The sequence below is a fragment of the Dromiciops gliroides genome, chromosome 3, assembly GCF_019393635.1.
Source record: "Dromiciops gliroides isolate mDroGli1 chromosome 3, mDroGli1.pri, whole genome shotgun sequence".
In the NCBI taxonomy this organism is placed as follows: Eukaryota; Metazoa; Chordata; class Mammalia; order Microbiotheria; family Microbiotheriidae; genus Dromiciops; species Dromiciops gliroides.
Window position 1 is genome coordinate 45,994,295 of NC_057863.1, and position 5,605 is coordinate 45,999,899.

Genomic DNA, 5,605 nt, shown 5'->3' on the forward strand with positions numbered 1-5,605 from the left:
TCAAGTCAACGCTGACTGCAGGACTTCAGGGTAAATGTTGAAGGCCTAGGAAAACTGGAGAGGTAAGCCATAGTGTGTATATAAACAGAACCGTTTAGAGGGTGGGAGAGTGAATAGATGGATCTAGATATTAAAACAGAATTCTATAATGACAACCTAGTCAGTTCAGTGGTAATAAACTAGTGAGGCATAGTGGATAGAACCAGTCTCAGATACCTAATATCTGTGTGTCCTTGGGCAAGTCACTTAACCTCTGTTTGCCTCTTTTCTCAATTGTAAAATGGGAATAATAACTAGCTTGCAGAGTTGTTGTAAGGATCAAATGAGAGTATTTGTAAAAAAAACCACTCAGCACAGTGCCTAGCACATAGTAGGTACTATAGAAATAGTGCTCCCCCTTTCTCCCTCAACATTGTGAGATACTGCTCTGGGGTCTGGTTGGTGATCTCTGTTCTTTAGACCTGTGGAAAAGTACATTAGTTGGCAGTGGCTACAATACGCCTACCAGCAGCCCCATGGGGCCCCTGCCCCCAGCACAGATTTCAGAAGACAGAACATCCTGGCCCTGTTCTGCCTTCATGACCACCAAGAGTTCAGGCAATCATGTGTTAAGGTTTTGAACAGGGCCCCATGGCTGGTTGCCAAGCTATTGTGACAGAGGCTATAAACAACACTAATACTGTGGGGGCAAGGGCAGGCATGAAAGTACCAGAGCTTCTGGGAGGCTGGGTCTCCCTGGTGCAGATGCCCACCAAGCTTGGAGGGCAGACCTTAGAATCATCCTTCCTTTGTTGTTGGCAGCACACATCTAGAAACTTTGCTCAAGTTCAGGTGTCTGGGAAGCCTAGGACTGGGAGGAGGCCCTGCTAAAATGGCTGAACCTCTGCAGTTTTACACACAAATTACACATTGATGAAGCCTTTAGGGTAGTCCCATGATTATTAGGACCTCCTTCCCTCGTTCTTCCCCTTCCATCAATCCCCCCCCACCACATCTCTGTGTATTTCTACTATATTTGCTTGTCTGTGTTCAAATTCTTACACCCCAGGAGACTGAAACTCCTTGAGAGCAGAAACATGTTTGTTATTGTTTTTGTCTCTGTATCCTCATTCTTTAGAGAAGTCTAAGGAACTCCCCATGAGAAAACTCCCTCTACTAAAGCAGATCAGTACCCATGTTGCAAATAATAGTCTCAAAGCAGGAGAGATTCATAACCTGGCATCATTAGATTTGTTTTATATGTACTGGGCATAAAGTCAAGAAGGCATAAGTTCAAATCTGATCTCAAAAAACATACTAGATGTATGACCCTGGGCAAGTCACTTAACCTTTGCCTTGGTTTCCTCAAACATAAAATGAGGATAATAATAGCAGGTTGTTGTGAGGATCAAATGAGATAATATTTGCAAAAATAGTTATAAAAAGCACTTAGCATAGTGTCTGGCATATAGTAGGCATGGTATACAGTCAATCCTCAATTTTCTCGGGGTAACTTTCTTAGAAAGGGCATGAAAGTCAAAAACAGATTGTTGGTACATTGAACCTATGGGAAATATGGGCTTAGATTCCTCCGACCACCAAAAACTGTAACTTTCACTAGAGAATGCTGAAAATACACTTTTCTGCAAACAATTCTTTATAACAAAGCATTGATTCTGATATTATGCAATTTTCCTAACACAGTAACCATGAAAAAACCCATAAATTGCAAGGGAGATGAGAGGCAACAGTGGACTGGATGGGGAAGGGGAAGAGGAGGGACAGAGGCTGAACCTAGAAGTTAAAAAAAGGGAAGGGGGAAGGGAAAGTGGGAAACACCTGCCCTCTCTCCTCTCCCTTTCTGCTCTGTGGTTGGACTGTTCCCTGACGAAAAGCACAAGCCTGGGGCGAGTCCCCACCTGCAGCTCAGCCTACCCAACCCGCCCAGTGTGACTCTCCGTGGGTGGGACACACAACACAAGGACAGGATGGCCACTCTTATTTACCCACAAGCTTAGTCACTTTCCCTTTTTATCAATTCCCTCAGCGCCTTTGAGAAGTTACTTGAGCACTTTCTAGAACAGCTTCACCCACTCTCTTACAAATGCTTTCCTCTTTTTTGAGAATATAAATTTTAGCATAGTGCCTCATTTTTTCTCTCTCTCCACTTCCCATAGCCAAGAATATGCAGGTTACCAACATGAAAGTGAAGATGAGATTGCTAATAAAATCACTCAAATGCTTGAAGTCGTGAAAGTTAAACACCGAAATGTTGAAGAATGACTGTAAATGCTTATTCTTTTTCTTTCCTTTCCTTTCCTTTCTCCATTTTGAAAATTGTGTTTCAACATAATGGCTTTCCTTAGTAATCTTCTGGGTTCTTAATTTTATGCATTTAAAAGTGTCATTCTGAGAAGTCATCATCCATAGGCTTTGCTAGACTGACATCAAAGGGGTCCATGACCCCCCCACCCCCGCAAAAAATGTTAAGCACCCCCACCTCAGAGAGTTGTCTTTGACACGGAGGTTCAATGACTTTCCTAATGTCACACAATCAGAACGTGTCAGGGATACACTTGAAATATAACTTTCTGGGGAGCAGTGGATAGAGCACCGGCCCTGGATTCATGAGGACCTGAGTTCAAATCTGGCCTCAGACACTTGACACTTACTAGCTGTGTGACCTGGGCAAGTCACTTAACCTCAATTGCCTCACCAAAAAAAAAAAAAGGGTGGTGGAAGAAATATAACTTTCTGCCCACTCCCTCTGCCATTAATAAACAATTGTTCAGTGGGGGGGGTCTGTTTTTTTAATTTTTTATTTTTCTTTGTATCCCCAGATCTTAGTACAGTCCCTGACACTTAGTAAGCACTTGGTAAATAAATGTTTGATGCACTTAGTTGGTTGAATCTGCTCACAGAGAGTAATGTCCTAGGTGGTGTCTCTGAACTTCCCTCAGCTCTCTCCCCAGGCTCCTCCCCTGCGGGCATGTGGGCATGTGGGCAGAAGGCAAGTGGCATATTTAGATAGGGATGAATATCTCCACAGTTAGCATAGCAGGGAACAGGAATAATAGATATACAGATATACATAATGTATATTATATGGCTATGTATAATACATTATACATACTTATAGAATATATTATATACTTATATATAATCATAGAATATAACATATTATATACCTATATATAATACATTACATATAATTATATTTTATATAGTTACATTAAATAATAATATATATTCTATATCTATATATAATAACATATAGGTATAATAGGTATAATGACAAAACATTTATATAGCATTTTAAGGATTGCAAAGTACTCTCTATAGTTTATCTCCTTTGATCCTTGCAAACCTTTGTGGTAGATACTATTATTATCCCTACTTTACAGATGGGCAAACTAAGTCTCACAGCTAGTAAATGTTTAAGGAGGGACTAAAATTCAAATCTTCCTATTTAAAGATCCAGCATTCTAACCACTATACCATCCCACCAGGCTGCCTGGCATCTTAAAACCAGGTCAAGGAGATGTCTTTAAACCTAAAGAGAAAGAGTGGGGGGCTCTCCATCACAGGAGATTCCAGGACTATAAGGAAGCTATTTCCAAAGCTTTGCATTTGCTGTTACTGCTTGCCTGTGGGGAATATAAAAGCAGATAAGAAGGGGTCTGACATATACTTTTCCCTTCAGTAGTTGTGGACCCCTCCACCCTGACAGGATAGGAAGAGCACTCAGCCTTCCTCATGCCTGCTGACTTTATTTCTTGGCAGACACACACACACACACACACACACACACATATATCATGGGGTCAGGCCCCAAAATAGCATCACTGATAAGGTTAACTCATGACTCCTATCTCAGAGGAATTCATTGCATGCCAGGGAGGAGGTACTTTGCCTTTGATATTTTTCAGGGGACCGGAACAGATTGTTGTGACTGGTGGCAGTTGATGCACCCCTGCCTAGATGGGCCAGAGAATGCTGTGGATGCAGAAAAACATGACATCGGAGTGAAAATCAAGTGATGAATCATATCCCCTCTAGAGCCTACAAAAATGCATGTGCAGAATGTAAAGGCTATCAGGTTGCATTCTGTCATTGTTGCCTTGCCTAAGATTGACAAAGCCTAAACACCCCAGTTGGACAACCAGAACCAACACATTATTTCATTTCATTTCTTTTAATTTCTTTTTTCTTTGTTTGTTTAATTATTTATTTAGAATTTCCCCCAAGTTACATGTATAAACAAATTTTCACATCGATCTTTAAAATTTTGTGTTCCAAATTCTCTTCCTCCCTCCCGTCCTACCCCCCATTAAGAACTCAAGCAATTCAACATAAGTTATACATGTGCCAACACATCATTTTAGATCCTGAACTGTGAAAAGGTTTAAGTGATGCTGTAATTTTGATGTACTCAGAGATCTCATCAACGAGAAATGTAGAACTGTAAATACACACATCCATTCAGAAATCTCTGTCAAATGTCAACCAATTAAGTAGAGAAGAGGTTGTTTTACACTCCCTGTCTTAGCATATAAGCCCTTAGCTGAGACCCCATTATTATTGCTTTCCCCTTTCTCAAATTATCTTGTTCTCCAACCTCCCACCCCTACTCCCACACTGCTCACTGCCTTTTCATTACCATCATTCTATTGACCCCTTAGAAAGAAAGACAATCCAGTGGCCACTAAATCCTCATTTATGTCATCAATGCTGGCAAGGGAAGAGATTTGGGGACAGGTTTGGATCTTGTAGCAGACAGAAAATGAGTCCATTCATGGGTCACAACTGCAATGGAGGCACACAGTGAAATTGTACCCCTAGGCAAGCACATTTCCACAAACAGAAGAGTCTATAATCAGAAGAACATTGATAATACAGATATAAATTCACCCTTAGAACTTGTAATGGTAAGCCCTGGAGGCAAAAATAAGTCAAGCACAGGAAAGAAGAATCGGTACTATCACTGGGACATCCTAAGTGCTACCCCTTAAAGGGAAGCATACCTCCCCTTTTCCATCCATGGGATCCTCTCCCCATTAGTCCCCCAAATCTAATTTCTAAACATGTTGCCAACTGAAGAACTCTGAGAAATCCTGTGCTTGAGATCTGATCCCCAAGGCAATGTAGTCAGGGCAGGTTCAACAAAAAAAAGACAAGGGGATAAATCTGAAATTCTATCTAGGAGTTATTTGCACCTCACACAGTAGAAATCCTCAATGGATTGAACAGAACTGAATTAAATTCCATTGCTTGCCATTATGTGAAGGTATAGTCTTAGCTCTCTCATGCAATCCAAGGTAGAGTCAAAGGGGATGGGAGGCTGGACTGTAAACAAGACGGTTATCTTGGGCAAGCTTCCTTCATCCAGAGTTGGGTTTCTGCCAAAGGGCCCCTTGCCAAAGATAAAAAGAAAAAAGCAGAGACTCAATAAATATTCAATTGATTAACTGATTATCAGTGAGTGGAATGTGTTCTCAAACTTAGAGCATAGCACCTAGGGGCTCCGCAGGAAGCACTTTTACTGGGAAGCACTGAAAAATTAATGTGTGTGACTAAGGGGTGGGATGGCCAATTGACTTGGCCTTTCTAAGGCTTTCCTGAGAGG